The sequence below is a fragment of the Strigops habroptila genome, chromosome 9 (assembly GCF_004027225.2).
Source record: "Strigops habroptila isolate Jane chromosome 9, bStrHab1.2.pri, whole genome shotgun sequence".
Taxonomy (NCBI): Eukaryota; Metazoa; Chordata; class Aves; order Psittaciformes; family Psittacidae; genus Strigops; species Strigops habroptila.
The window spans coordinates 25,904,678-25,921,085 of NC_044285.2; the positions used below are offsets into that span (position 1 = coordinate 25,904,678).

Genomic DNA, 16,408 nt, shown 5'->3' on the forward strand with positions numbered 1-16,408 from the left:
AGGCTGGTCTGGGAGCCTGGGCTGCAGGAGCTTGTGTGATGTGCAGAAGGTTGTTTCAGTAACAACCTTGCCACGGCTTCTCCCAGACGTCAGAGATCTCACTGCTGGGTTGGGTTTTGGGCTCTTCCTGACTTTTAATTTAACCTGAAGGATTTGATTCATTGCTTCTCAGCAATAAACTGTTTTCCTTGAAAGGGCTAATCAAACTTTGATGAGGCCCTTGTGCAATGGAAAGATTGATGAGATACATTAAAGGTGTGGAGCAAAACTGAAGACAAGGGCAAAAACTCCTATTGAGCTCAATGGAATTAGGATTGGGTTTTCTAAGTGTATCTTTTCCCACTGTTCTACCTCACATTTTAATGCACTTGTGTGACTACCTCAGTGTCCTGGAGAAGGGAAATGGTAACCTCTCCCATGCTTTGCTCAGATTCAGTTTGTTTGCCAGTATCACCACGAAGAAAACATGTATCTCTGGCTCACTGCAGCCAATGAAGCAGGCAGATTAAAGCAATGATAACGATAAACTTCTGAAAAACATATTAAACTGTGTGCTGGCCTCTGAAGGCAAAAAAATGAGCTATAATGTGGGGAAATGGACTAGCCAGCAAGTTCCTCTGGTGTGGTCTTTACACTGTCCCCTGGGCCACCCAAGACAAGCTCTGTCAGGCTAGAGCAGCAGAGTGGGTGACCTCCAGACCTCCTCTAATACAGCAGTTCCTACGCTTCCACAAAAACAAGAAGTTCACACCAATTGCCAGACAGCAGGTCAGTTTTTCCAGCTGATCCTCTGTCTTATTATGGAAGATACACTGCTTGATTGTTGCTCTCTGCTAACCTCTGCATAAATCACCCACTAAAGCCTAGAACAGGAATTATTACTGAGAATTCAATCAGTGTTTAACTGATTATTAATACACCATCACGGGTAGGTCAAAGTGCATTAACCTGCGTGAGCCTGTTGGAAAAGATTTCATTAACAAACCCTGTACAACCTGACAACAACATCATAGAACAGGAGCAGATCCAGGATATGGGAGGGATGGGGAAAATGAAGTCTAAACATCTCAGCTTCAGCACCCACAAGCAGTGTATTTAGCATGGGACATTATCCATTATTTGGCCTACACAGGAAGTTTTATCTTCTACATGGTTTCATCCCTTTGGCTGACACATGTTCCAAAGCTCTCGAGTACTAGTGATGCAAGCTCAGAGCAGGTGATCCACACCTTTACCCTTCCTTTTCCCACAGAAACACCCCATTTCTGCAGTGTTCGATGCTCACAGTCACAAACTGCCTTGCAGAAGATGCTGCCAGTTGATAGCATCCAAGGTTTGAAGCTTGGGAAACTGCTGACACACTGGTCTGTGACCTTGCCTGGGGCACACTTGGACAGTGCAGTAACAGGGCATAAAATGTCTTAAACCATGTGAATATTGCAGGATGGATCCATTCCAAAATCAAATTAATCTCTTAGGGGAAAAACATGCCAACAAATGGGTTTCAAGCACTTGAAACTCCAAGAGGGTCACAGAAAACCCCAGGTGGAAGGAGACACTTAATTCAGCACTTAATCCAGTCCTGTAACGCAGTCCACAGCCTGTCACACAATGCTGGATTTGAAGGCAGGATTCAGGAGACAGTGGCAGGTTCATTGCAAGGCTGTCGCTGTGCCAATCTTCACATCAGAGCAAACCATCTGAAGATCTTAGTGCACTACATATGCTCTGGCACTAGTACTGCCACTGCCTCCAAAACCCTGCCTCAACAAGGTGTAGTCAAGAGAAAAAAAATCAGAATATAGGAAAACCTGTAAGGCTGCCTGCAACCAGCAGCATCTATAAAAAGGCCCCTTTCACATCTCTTCCAGCCTCACTCTCTATCTAGATATGTACATACATACCTGCATCTAACAAGGCAGCATAGAAAAGATGGAGCCAGGCTCTTCCGAAAGGTGTACAGTGAAAGGTAACAGAGCCAAAGTGAAAGATGGGGAATTCTCATTAGACATTGTTTTTCTCATGGTCAAGCACTAGGATGGCATCAGGGAGGCTGCAGGGCCTCCATTTTTGGAGATACTGTTAATTGAACAACGTCCTGAGTAACCTGCTATAAATCGTGCTGCTTTGAGCAGCAGGTTGGACTAGAAAACCTCCACAGGTCACTGCCAGCCTGAATTATTCTGTGATTTTCCCTGTGTATGTTTGGGATCATGCCATAGAGCCTTAGTAAATATTAACACACGTTTATAGTACTTAAGCTGACCCTTTGCACTGATCAAGAATAGAGGCAGGCTGACAGTGCTCAGCTAAGATGAATTATAGCACTACCCACAAACCACCCACAACAGCCAGCATCCACAGCGCAGAACTTTACACTCCGAAACCTCCCCCCGTGCACTCCCCAAACACTTCACCCACCATGGACCCAACGTGCCCAGGGAGGTACTACACATACCCTGCTGTGCTCAACAGACCAGGCCCCTGGGACTATGGACAACTGGTTCCACAGTGAAACCTTCCCAAATGTGATGACCTGGAAAAAAGATTACCGGGGAGAAAACCCAGAATCAAAAATCCTATAGGATCTCAAAATAGTATCTCTTTCTATCCGAAGGGCTAAGGCTTCAACTAGGACAATTTTAAAACACTCACTTAGAGAGCACTGTGAGACTGGGAATACTTACACATACTGCAATAGCTATGATCTGATGATTTAAAGTGATACCTATTGATGCCCAAAGGTATTTTGGGGCCCTTTCATGCTTTCTTCACTGACTGTTTTCGTTTAGTTGTTTTGCCAGCTACTGACAATCTGTTTAGAAACATCAGGGACTATGAAAGCTGGAGGCGTATCAGTGTGTGTGTCCACTCCAAACCTCTGTGAAATAACCTTTAGGAACGACAATCAGCCAGAGAGGCAGTTTGAAGCCAGCTAAGATAGGAATAAATATTCATGGCAGCTAAGGATTTGGGATTTAATGCCATTCTGCTAATGCAGATAAATATTCAGATTTCCTTGGCTTCTGTAGACTAAACCCAGTTTAAAAGAGAAACCCATACAATACCATTCCAGTAACATTGCCATTGCTGGTAGGTACTGGGGCGGAGGTGGAACAGGGTTGTTATCCTCATTTTTAAAGACTAAGTTGAAATCCCTGTAATTCAAACATCCACATCAGAAAGCAGATGCAGAAAGATTTCTCCTTGCCAATGGACTCTGGATCACTGCTGCCTCGCGGCAGGTGATGGGTCTCGCTGTGCCATACTGTTCAGGGCTATGCTGTACTTTTACCTACAGGACCGTGTTTCGTTAGCAGGTGAAGCACCTCTCACTTGCTTTGCCATCTCTGCAGTGAACAATATAATCAAAGGTGAGATTTTAGTACTGTTACTCCTACCCACTGTGCAGCCTCCTCTGTGTGGAGGCAGACGTTTATGTGGTATAAACCCCATGCTCGCAGTTGAGTGTAACCGAGTCTGAAGTGATGATTACCCTTAGAAGGCTCAGTTTACACAAAGGATATATAGTTAGTTGAGTTAGACTTTACCATGCTATCGCTCCTGCTAACCACGTTACAGCAGCAGATCTACATAACCACCTAACCAGATTAAAGCAGGGCTTTCCTCTCCAGCCAGCCGAGAAGCGATAGTTACGTCCTGTCTCCACCACAAATTCTAGTCACATCACAGGCAGAAGGGACCTCAGCAGAAGTTATTCAAAGGGAAGCAGAATGAAAGAGAATTCTTTCCCTTTCTCTGCACATTCACAGGCAAAAGGACCACTGCGCTCTATAGCCCATTATTAGAACTCTTTGCAACTAACCACACCACCAGACCTTTGCACACCAGCTGGATGCCAGCCGAGGCTCTAAATGTGGGACCACTGAGAAGTCACCTCAATCTCTCAGATGTGAGTCAGGAGCTTAATTCACATGAGCTTTTAAATTGTCTTCAACATACTGCAGACTTCATGAAGGAAATGAGCAAGGTGACAGATGGAATACTTGGGTTTTTCTTTTTTCACAAACCAGCTTGGTCTGCATTGTCCCACACCTCCTTATGTCTTCTGTGCCACACTTTCATTTCTCTAAGATATCTATGTAGACTGAACAACTTGCACTTTCTCTTCCCTCTTGTGACGGTAATTTCTGTAAAATGTTAGGGAAGGGGGGCAAGTAGCTCCTAAAGAACTCCAGCTATCATGCTTGTGGCTGGCCAAAAAAGGGCAAGAGGAAAGGAATAGGAATGGGAAGAAAAATTGCAGCCACATGGCAGTGACAGGCTGGGGCCTCTTCTACAGTCTTTCAGTGGCCTTAAGCAAATCGCTTCCGTTATACATTGCTGTATATCTAAGTACTATTAAATGGAGCAGGGTCCTGGCAAGACTTCCCAAGTACCAGGCTCAGCTACCAGTATACAGGTTTGAGGCATCAAAGCACTCTTGAGTTCAAGGTGTTCAGCTCTCTTAAGACATCAAACATAAATTCAAACAGGCAAATGGAGATCAATATAAACAGAATCAGCACATTTATGATCCCTAGTTAAGAAGCTGCCTTCAACATAAGAGCTACTGCAATAGCCCTAACCATTCCGCTCATCAGCCTCTCTGCCTTTTAAACCATACCAGAGATCACAGCAGTCAATGCATTTATTCTCTCAGTTAAGATATACTTATTCCAAGCTGAGTTTTTGTATGATCCTGAAAATTCTCACTCAAATAAGAATTACTTGAAGACATACAGACCACAAGTTTCACCTTTGTGAAGAAAACTGTTTACGAGTGGGGGTACAATAGTGTGTTAGAGCAGTTACTTCTTTAAACAAAGCCAGGAAGATGGTGTGTGTTCCAGCAGCCACTAAGTCATCCTTAAGCTGGGACCCCTTTCAGTGACTTTGCTTCATCAAAGTTTTTACACGGTCTCAGTGCTCACTATCTCTGGAGAGTGTGCCCAGGGTTTGCAGAAAGACAAAACCTAAATGCTGCACTGAAGTGACAGTAGCAGTGGCAAAGAGGAGCCTTGCACCTGAGCCGAGGGGAAGGGGGCTCATTTAACCTGCTGTCTTGTTTCAGCAGAAGTTCAGTGCTCATCTCCATATCATCGCTGCCAATCTCTCAAACTGCTCAGCCAGCTTGATGGTGTTCCCCCAAACTAGGGCATCAGATCTACCCGTGAATGGTTAGACAGGCAGATGGGTTACGTCACAGGGGATACGTCGCTGGCAACAGGAGGAGGTTTAGGCTGTGACTGGCTTCAGAGGGAGCCCATTCCAATTATTCCCCTCCTGTGAGTCTGGAAGTGACTCACGCAAAGACAGTCAAGACTATCCCACTGAGCCTTCAGATTAAAAATAATGACATGGCAAAAGTTGGGGAATGTTTAATCCGTGAAAAGTGACTGATCTCAAGCTATTGGAAGGGGGAATCACTTAAGGTACATCTGGCCTGGGAATGAACTCAGTTTGGCACAGAGGGGAAGCAGCCTGGCTCCCTGGTGCCTCACCACAAGGAGCCCACAGACGGCTTGGCCTTGCACCCTCCCTGCCTGCACCCTGCCAGCTCCCTGAGCCTTCCAGCCAGCGATGCCAGTAGCGGCACCCCGGTGCTCGCACCACAGCCGGGCCCAGGCAGCACCACAGGCACATGCAGGAGCGTTTTCCATACAGACAATACTCCCTGAAGCCTCACACCAACCAGATCCCCCAGAACAGGAAGAGAGGGCTTGGGGTGCTTTGAAGGCACAAGATTTGGAAACTGTCACGGGGAACAGGGGAACTGATAAGTAGCTCAGGGGGTATCCCCACTCCCTCCCAGCCTGCAGCCCCACAGGGACCCCCTGGCTGGGCTTTGTTGCTGCGGCTGGCTGGCTGTAGGTTGGGGAAGCAGGTAGCAAGGCGCCTGCCTTTCCCTTTCCACCCAGGACAGAGCCGTGCCGGGCACACAAGGTAAAAAAGCAAAGGACAGACCTTCTCCCGGGCCTCTTCCGCGCTGGGGAGGGTGCGCTCGTCCTCCCGGCTGCGGCCGCGCTGCCGGCGGGATGCTGGCGGGCCGGTCGCGGTCCTCACCAGCTCCACATTGCTCTGCCTGCCGGGAGACTCCTTTAGTTTTTTTCTCCCCCTCCTCCCTCCACCCTCTCTTTTCGGGGGGGGGGGGGGGGGACAAAAACAAGGACTGGTGATGGGGAACCTTTCTATTATTATTATTCTAATATATTCTGGGGGCTTGTGGTTCCTGCAACCAGGCGGAAGTGAAACCCGTTTTCGCCCCCCTCCTCCTTCCGCGATGCTCCGGGGCTGGATGCAGCCTGGGGCCGGCGGGAGCTCCGCGGGCCCCTCAGCGCGGCCGCGCCCGGGCCCGGGGGGGAGCAGCGGCCCCCCGGGCTGCCCCGCTCCGGGCGCTCGGCCCCAAGGCGAGATGGAGGGGGAGGGATGTCCTTCCCGAGAGGCAGAGGTTGTTTTAGCGGCTAAAAGGGGGGAATCATGTTCTGGACCCCGCTGTGGGGGGTCCTGCCCGCTCTCGCTGCCGGCGCCCGGGGACGGGCTCGGCCGGGAGAGCCGGCGGTGGTGCTGCAGCGGCGAGCGGCTGCGGCGGGCAGCACGGGAGGGGAAGCTGCAAAATGCGGCTGAAGGCAGCAGCGTGCGCCGGCTCCGCAGTGACATCCTGCGGTGCGGGGCCACTACTGCCAAGGGCCGGGTGGGCGCGGAGCGGGAGGAGCCGCCGCGCCTCCAGCACGGGCCGGCGCGGGGTGTTTGCTCAGGGACTTGAACCGCTGCCGGTTGTGCCTGGTGTAAATGGGTCCCTGCCGCATGCTGCTGCGGGGCTGCTCTGTTCGTGAAAGGGAACTGGCGCTCGGGCACTGGGATGGATTCCCCACCCCTGGCAGTGTGCAAGGCCAGGCTGAGCAACCTGGTCTAGTGGAAGGTGTCCCTGCCCGTGGCAGGGGCTTGGAACAAGATGAGCTTTAAGGTCCCTTCCAACCCAAACTGTTCCATGAGTCTATGATTTGTGCTTTGTAAATGTGCAGCATCTCCCACAGCACGTTATAGAGCAGCAAGGGTTCAGATCTACACGCTGCAGCTGGCTGCATGCCTAGACTGAGGAGCAGAGTGAGAGAAACACCAAATGAACATCCAGCTAACTAAGGCAAATGTTAATTTCTTCATTCAGCATGCGGCATCATGTTGAAACAGACTCACCAAACATCTCCCCTGGCCAAGAAGCACAGGAGTGGAGTCGAGGCAGTGATACCCCATCCCCCAAGTCTACTCGAGAATTCCGCTCTGCACCTCCCTGGCCACACAGGACCCCGGGGTGCTCCAGTGACCTATGGCAGAAAAAGCAAGAAGAGAAAAGCCAGTGGAAGAGAGCTGAGCACATGGACCAAAAGACTAAGAGGAAAACATGAAGTCAGCACTCAACAGCACAGCTGAGCTGACTGGATTCCAGCTCATAGCGATGCCACTGGTAATGAGGATTGGGTGGCATCAACCTAAAAACATCTCCACAGCCCCTGGGAAGCTTGGTGAGCTCCATGCCACATTGCCCAGATCAGAAAGATGAATGCTTGCCTGGGCAGGCCTGGACACGCAGCAACTGAAATTCCTAATAATGGTTAATACTGGTTTGGAGGCATGTGGCGGTAGATGGGTTGGAAAAGGCTCTTCTAAACTCTACTACAGAAGTAACTCACATCAGCTGATGCAGGTGTTCCCAAGAGATGACTGGGACACCCTTTGCTGAGGTCTCTTGTCCCCAGAAGCCACCTGCTCACAGTGTCACCACATTAAATTCTGGTGCAGCACTGAAACAGTCAATGATGCTGCCATCTGTGTGTCTGGTGGCACATTCAGGACCTGCTGTTCTGGACTCTGCGGATTTACCTCTGCTCAGTTTTGTGTCAAGCATTTCCTTCACATCGCAGCAGCAAGGGAGTTGCTTACTCAGCTGCCTGCATCTGTCCCACAGCCTCAGGGTGTCTGTGGCCTCCTAGCAGTGTCAGCAGAAATGCCCTTTTCCAGGTGGGCCTGGCCAGAAGGCTGCACCTCACCCTGAGGAGCACATGCCTGGACACACTGATGCGTGAATTTGTGTCTTGCAGCTTCATTACTGTGACTCCCTGTGCTTTAAAATAAACCACAGCCGTGTACAACACAGCAGATGTCTGCTTAACAACTGAGAGCAGCCTGGTGCTCTGCTCACCCTGGTTACTCACTAAGGACAGACTTTGGTCTTCTCTGATATTCAAAGCTCCTCATAATGTTCTCCCATAGCCAGCTCTTGCTGGAGCACTGCAGCCATTGACAAAGGGGTCAGACAGGACCGGGGGTTTCATCCTTCCCAGGCAGTATTTCTGCACTATGGAACTTACTTTTCCTCAGAGATACAAACAACCCAGATCTCAGTTCATTCAGAAGTAAATGCAGAACTTCTCTCCTCGGCTTCATTTCTTCACACAGAAACATGCAGGGAATGCTAGTACCCAGCCCGACAAATCCAAGCCCTATAAGCTAATCAAGCTATTCCTCTTACGGGCTAGATAGAAAGCAAGGCAGAGAAGGAAACAGCTTTTTTCTATTTTAAAATACTTGGGAGGCACACAAGTCCCACAGAGATGGGAGCCATCTAAATATATGTATAAAGACCTAGTGAGATAAATGAATCCATCTGGTGTAATCTAGCAGTTTCATAAAGCCAATGAAAAAAATTGACAGTTTCATGAAACCACTGAAGCACTATTGATACTTTCAAGTTTTTAAATTCTCCTCCACTGTGTATGAGTGTAGGAAATCAACCATCCCCTGTTGGGTTCCCCAAATGAATAGGAAAGGAACAAGATTATGCATGAAGCTGATGCAAACAAATCCACAATGCAATCAAAGCAAATTCCCATTAACAATCTAACCCAGACTATTCCAAATCCCTCCTCACACCCCCAAATACAGGTCTGATTTCCAGGAAATGGCAGCACACGCATCCACCACTACCTTCCCTTCATCCCAGAGATCTCAAAGCATCTCACAGATGGTGCTTAAATGAAGCCTTACAACACCTCATTCTATGTCTCCACAGGGGAAACTGAGAGGCACAGAGATTCGCTTATCAAGTAGCGGGAAGTATTAAAACGTCCAGAAAGATGTACGTGTCCTATCTGCACATATGCCTTGCTTCTACTACCAGATAGCACTTCCACTACGAGTCTGCTTGTAATTAGAGAAAGTTGTTCTTTTAAAGACTGCACTGAGCAATCCACTGACAGCTTCACAGGCAGAGAAGGGCACAGAAACAGCGTTTTGCTTCATGCCAATGAGTGATGCCTTTTCTCAGCTCTGTGTCTGAGGACCCATGTGGCAGCTATGGAGCAGCACTCGTTAATACACTGTGAATTCACACCAGGTGGTGTTGTTGGTTTCAAATGTTCGTATTTTGGTACAGCCAGGTGACAGGTATGGGGAGCAGCCAAAGGTTTCCATACATCAGGGAATCGTCCAAAACATATGGGAAGAGAGTCACTGCGTAAGCCCTCAGTCTATCAGCCACCATCTCACAGGCATGCTCGTGTGTGCTCTGAGACCTTCCAGCAAAGCACACTGCTCTGGGAACTGGGAAAACAAATGTGCATTAGCCAGTGAGCTGTACTAGGCCAGCAGAATACCCTTGGAATTGTTTCCCATTAAGTGTGCAAGCAGGCTTAACTTCCTCCCTTCCCTCTCCTCCTCAATACATGCACACACTCCATTTCAGCATGATTTATGGTACAGTCCTGCTACGATCCCTCTCTGGGTAAACCTCTGGAGTGCAAGCAGAGGGCATGAGTCTGAGGAACAGGCACCACAGGAGATGTGACATGCTGAGCCCTGCAAAACATCCTCAGTTAAAGTACAGACACCCACAGGCCCCAGGGAGCCGCCAAAACACACATGTCCAACACCACTCCCCATTTAAAAAGCCCCCAGCTGTGCTACTCACTGTGTTCAGCTACTCTCCTCCTGGGAGAGAAGTGAAACTATGCAACAGTCAGTCTCACAGCCCATGGCACAAAGTCCTGACTGGGTATGACTGCCCATACAGAGCATTACACACTGGATGCAAAGCTACAGAGTGGCTGTGGGCATCATACCATGAAAGAGGGAGCTGGCAACAGCCGGTCACTTCTGGAGATCACGGCTGGGTCACTATCTTAACATGCTCTTCTATTACCCTTTATTTTGTTTGAGTTTTTCTTCTAGAACTTGGTAACTGATGTCTCTCTGCTATTATCAGTATTTTATTAATAATATGCTTGTCAGTGTGTATAAAAATTACAGATTCCTCCCCATAAATGCTACAATATGAAAAAACAATCTGCTGTTAATAAAACAGAGACAAATTCCCAAAGGAAGTGAATGCTCTTAGAAACCACGAACTTGAAGTAAAAACCCACTCTGCTCATCTGAAATAATCACTAGAGAAAAATGACAAAGACTGTTTCTCCTCAAAACTTGGCAATTTTTATATCATGCTACTGATGGTCTTATTGGAAAATGGTGCTTTTATTCACTGCCACTTCTTTTACTTTGGCCAATGCCGCAGCCAAACATCTGCTTGTTAATTCAGCAGAGTAAATGGATGGTTGGTAACTCATGAGTTTCCAAAGAAGAGCTCCACAGACGTTTCCAAAGGAAGACCCTCTCTGAAGCACTGTAAGGATGCAATTAGGAAGGGAGAAGACTACGAAGAAACAGAAAGGTCCAGACAAAGTGTCTATGTGACTGTTCAGACAGGTTTGGCTCTTCTCCTAAAAAGCCTCCATGGAGGATGTGGGACAAGTTTTCAGCTGAAGGCATTCCAAAGCTCGGTGCAATCTTCACCCTGAACTTGCCCCTGAGCCTGAAGAAAGCTGTGAGTGCAGGAAAAGAGGCTAAAAGCAGTGGTGAGGTAGCAGCTTGTTCACTGCTCACAGGATCCATTCTTTTCCTTTCTATCTTTAGAGAGCAGCAGAGGAAAATTAATGATTATTATAGTCTGAGCCTGTTCCTGCTCACATGTTAACCTGTCTCTACACTGGAAAACTTCTTAGGACGCAACCCAGTTTCACCAACTATATCCCAACAGATGGAATCCTGGATTTAAGAAGCAAATCCCCAAAGAGCCTACTGTCCAGCAGATACATTCCAGACAACCGTGAGCAAGCCTTCCAGGTCCATGGCTTACACCATCTCTACATCCTGTGGTGGGGTAATGCAGACGTGTCAGACTTTGGGACCCTCCAGGAACAGGAATGGAAAAGGCAGCATTACACAGCCAGACTCCAGCAGCATTCCCACTGAATGCCCTTCCTTTCATACAGGTGGCAATCAGTTATCACACACCAGGGCTGACACAAAAACATACCACTGGCAGAAAATAGTGTATTGACAGTATAATGATTTTAAAAACACCTAAAAGAAGCCACACAAATACGTGTGTAAACAGTCTGACTATCCTCACAAGACAATTGGATCCATGAGGCCAAGGAGCCCAGGAGACTGACTCCTCAGACTATCCATAGACCGTGACAGCACAGAGAAAGAGAAGCAAGTTTCTCTAGAGCAGTGCCTGAAACCCAGGAATGCCTTCTCCCAAAGGCAGCGAGGAGCTGGCTGCCCAGATGTTAGGAATCCTTGTGGTTTTGTCTGCCTGTGACACACCTGCACAAAGCTCTGCAGCTCGTTTTCAGCTGCAGTGGGAACTGAAGGTGTTCATTGTTTTTTTACAGTGTGGGGCTGCCAGACGGTGAGTTCGGCAGTGCTGGCGCAGGAGTGAGGAACTCACTGGGGTACAAAGGATGTTGGGATCCAGTTCTGCACCTTTCAGCATGTTCTGGAAATAAACCCCCTCTGAGTACTGCTGCCTTGCTCTCCTCAGGCTCCATCACTTATTGTGCGCTGGCAGGACGCGACTCAAGGCTTTGCACGCTGTGTGCTGCTATGAACTGTGGGCAACATTCACCACAACGTGTGCAGGAAGATGAACAAGTAACTGTGCAACTATTCCTAAGTAGTAAGTCCGTACTACCACTGAGGGGCAGCGTTTCCCACAGTTCTACTAGTGAGAATGACAGCTCCAAGTTCAGTTATAGTTAGCGATGGTTAATGCCTCCTTTTAGTGTTTTATATTCTGTGTTATGTTTGTTTAATAAATTACTTTTCATGACACAGTGAATTACAGGCCCATGTATTGTACTTTCACTACGACCAGCAGGTTACACTAATAAATCAAACAAGTGTATTAGTGAAGGTAATTCCTCCTATGAACTTGGAAGCTTCCTAAACTGTCCTCATCTGTGCAGGCAACTCAAGTATTGGTAAATGTGCATCCTGATGCTCTTCTATAGGTACTGATTCTCTTTCCATCAATACCAGAGATACTTCTGCCATTGACTTCACTCAGAGTGAAGATAATGTCTGCTATACTCAGAGGCAAAACTTCACTCGCAGTCCCATTTCTTCAGGCATACTTTGTGTTCTGGACAATGGTTTAATCAACCTGAAAGGCTTCACTAAGTAACCTTCCCTTAATCTGCGTTTCTGTAAAACACCCTGAAAGTCCCACTCTCACCAGAAGGGAACTCATACACTATCAGGCTGTGGCTTATTTACAACAGGCAAAGTTTGCACAGGACGATACCGCAGAGGTACCAGGTTATCCTGACTTTTACACTCCTGCAACACAGAAATGCCCATGAAATAGCTGTTACAGTGATTACACATGGCTGTATCAAATCCAGTGCTGTTTGATTTCAAGACCAGACTCCAACATCTTGTTTGGTGTCTCAAACATTCAAAGACACTCAAATTTGTTGGCTACAAGATCAGCAGCTGTATAATCGAGGTGATACGGTAGCTGCACAACCAAAACCTAATCTCCCTGGTATCTCTTCACTGACAGAAAGCACAAGGTACATCATATCCAGTTAATAAAGAATAATTTGAAAGTTTAAAAAAGACCACGACTCCTGTGAACGGAAGGCTGTCCAGATTTAGTACTCTCCCGGACAGTACATCAAACCTTATCTACACAGATAACCCAATGCAATTACCCCCCACTGGTGCTGGCAAGAGACAGTGGCATAGCCAAGCAATAGATACCTCTACTACCCACCATCTAACCCTGCCCTGCAAGCCTGTGTTACCTGCCAGTCATGGCCTGCTCACGGCGCAAAGCCCGGGTGCAGAGCTGTGCTGCAGAGGGGACACAAAGAGGAAGAGGGGCCCGCACACACCCTGTGCACAACTCCACTTCAGTCACACATATTGAATGCTTTGGATGGTTACGCACATGGGAGTGAAACCCGGCGGTTCCTGTATGGTCATTACCCAAGATATAAAATGTTTGGCTTTTAATTAAGATCTACAATATCGATGTCACAAAATGAGTCTGAAATTACAAGAGCAGGAGCTGATCGGATTGTAAAAAGCTCAGCTATTCAATTGAAGGCCAGTGCTTGGTCATAACCAGAGAAAAGCTGAGGTCAGGAGTCCAAGTTCAGGAGTGGAGAAAATAAGAAGCTGGAGGAAACACTATATCCTCTAATAATCCTTGCAGGAGATATGATTTCAGCATGAAAGGATGCAGTCCAGCTTTAAAGTTTCCAAGTAAAAATCATTCTACTCTAACTCCAGTGTGAGATAAAAGCAGACATGTGATCTAGTAATACTGGCCTCCTTCACTGGTGTTTTTATTGGTGCTGGCCTCCATATTAAAGAAAACAAACACTCTGCTTTTAATATTAAAGATAACTCCAACAGGTCTGCTTTAGAGAACCTTTCTGTGTTAATCCACTCCTTGTAGTACAGTTAGCCTGTGTCACTTTGGAAGGTGGCCTGTTAAAGAAAAAGCAAACAGAGGATTGGCTCTTTTTAAAACCTGTACCCAGCTTTTGGGGGTTTCTGTTTGGGTGGTGGTGTTTTTTAATATCAGCTTCTGCTTTCTCTTTTAAAGGGTCATGGTAGAAGAAGAAGCAAGCCTGTGACCTCATATGCAGTTCTTCCATTTCTTAACTGAGGAAGATTTGGATCCTCCTAAGACTTGAGATACTTGAAGGATTGCATAAATACCTGAAAAAGCATGTTTATTGAGTGGAAGTATCACTGAGCTGGTAGTACACCAAGCTAAAACTCAGGGTCTACTGTAATTCCACTCTGATTCCGATGGGTCTCTCCACACAAAGCATTTCCTCTTACTGTGTCCCGGTTTCTCCACTGGTAAAAGACATAACTTGAAATGGACACAAGCTTTAAAGTCCCTTCAGGTAAGACAGTGCAGTGCAATAGTGGTGCCAGCCATGAACTCCCCAGATGAGCCAAGGTCTGAGCCCCCACCTTGCCAGCACAGCCCCCTGTCATCAGATGGAGCAGTGCAACATCCAACACTGAGCTGCTGGAACTCCTGCTCCCTTCTCCACTTCATAACATGGCTGCATACAAATGGAAGGATTTTTAAGGATGCTATGACAGTACTAATTTTGCTCTCACTGTACTGCCAGATGGTAATTTGTATTGTACTTCATTCATGCAATCAGATATTGTTATACCTCCCTTAAACCGGTTCTGTCAGCTAGTTCTTTTGGCACAAAAGAACATGAGTTCAAGTAAACTGAAGTGAAATTCGCCTGCTTCCACTAGCCATGAACTTGGTCCGCAAAACCTCTCATGGTCAAGCACACATAACAGTTGTATTTCTAATGGCACAGGAGAGGGTGGAGCTCTCTGGTGACAGAACCAGTTGGAAAAGATGAACACACTGATGGACAAATTGCTTTTGTTGTTGACATAATTCTGCTAAAAGCTGAAGTTATTGAATGTTATAGAATAACAAACAGAAATGCAGAAAAGTCTTGTGAACAATAAAGAGTGCCAGTGCCAACAGCAAAAAAAAAAAGTGTATTTGTTGAAACAGAAGTTAGAAATATCTTCCTTTCTCTCTTTGGTGGGTGTTTGTTGGCTGCTTATAGCAATGGACATCATCATTTACACCAGTTCTTACTGATGAATACTTGGATGAGCTGGAGTACAAGACAAAATGCTGTTGACCGGATTGTTTCTGAGACCAAAATAGGTCACACATAACTTTGCAACATTATTGATTGATTCCAGTTTTCCACAATGGAGTCCTCAAGTACTGCCATAGAGTTTTACACTCTGTCCATCATGAAAGCGATCTGGGGAGAAGGCAAAGAATTCAAAAACATTGAGGAAACCCTCTCCTCCTTTGGTTTAGCCGCTGCCCCAACCATCCCCTCCTACAGGGGGGAGACATTGGCCTTGGTAATTAACCAGACATCAAAACCTTCCCAGGGAATTCCTCCTCCTGAGAGGCACACGCAGATCAGAAGAGGACAGATTGTCTAAACACAGCCAGCCTCCTCTCCCTTGCTGGCTTATTTTCCTTCTCACTAGGGGAGCTCCAGCCAGGGGAAACTCCAGCTTGAACAGAAGGTGGCTTGGTTTCCTCCCTGTTTTTACAGCAAGAACAAGCTACAAAGGCACCCTTTTGATAATGTCTGGTTCTTCAAAGTCAAGTTCTGTGCAGTTCTGAAGCATTTCAAACTTCAGTTGTGTTTCCACTGCACTTTTATCTAGCTACTGTAGTTCTAACACACCTGGTACCCCGAAATGAAGTGGACTGATGTCAAACAGCAAAAGACATTTCATGACTCTTGATTCTCCGTTCATTCCAAGGAAATGCTGAGATCCTCACTCACAAACTAAATGCTGTGTATGTTCAGCAAGTCAGAGATGCAACATCAGTGGTCACTAGAGACCCACTCTGGGCTTTCCATCTCTAGGAGAGACAGGGAGCCAAAGGAGTAAAGGTCTTACCTCCTGGGAGTTGGGCTCCAGACAGCTGAACTCCTGTCTGCTGCATTCAAATGCCACGCCTGAAGGTACTTATAGGGAAATTGTATTAGCATTAAAAACATCAAAATTGGATTACACTTGGACACATGCTGGCAAAGTATTTGCAATGGATTCAGAATAGCTGGAGATTGGCCACATCCACATAATATTCCTAAAGCTGGATAAAATTTAACAGCAGTAAATTAGGAAACTTTGCCAACTCCAAAGCACTACCTCAAACTTGGGCCAGAACGATGCACTGGCACTCCAACGCTCTAGGACTTCTCCCTCTGCCAAAAGCTGTTTATCAGATAAGAAGAGCTGGGCTGGGGACCACAGGGATGGGGATGCTGTTGCTGGAGAGGGTTGGGCTTTGGAAAAGAGCCTTTGTGCCAAAAACTATGGAAGCTGCAGTCAAAAGCTAAAATGCTTGCAGAGCTCTGTGTAGAGGACAAAGGAGCAGGGCTGCTGGGCATCCGCCAGGCTCGGCTGAAGAGGGCTCTGGACAGGGGATGCGTGGCTGTGTCTGCTGAGCTCTCCCTAGCTCTGT

The 16,408-nt window shown here is 47.1% G+C and overlaps 1 protein-coding gene across 1 annotated transcript in view; it reads right to left on the reverse strand.

Annotated features, from left to right (window-relative positions):
- PAK3 (p21 (RAC1) activated kinase 3) overlaps window positions 1-6,615 on the reverse strand; it is a 120,186-nt gene extending 113,571 nt beyond the window's left edge. The window contains exon 1 of the mRNA XM_030497286.1: window positions 5,968-6,615. The gene's annotated coding sequence lies outside the window, so the exon portion shown is untranslated. The remainder of the gene's footprint in view (window positions 1-5,967) is intronic.
- Between the last annotated feature and the right edge of the window lie 9,793 nt (window positions 6,616-16,408).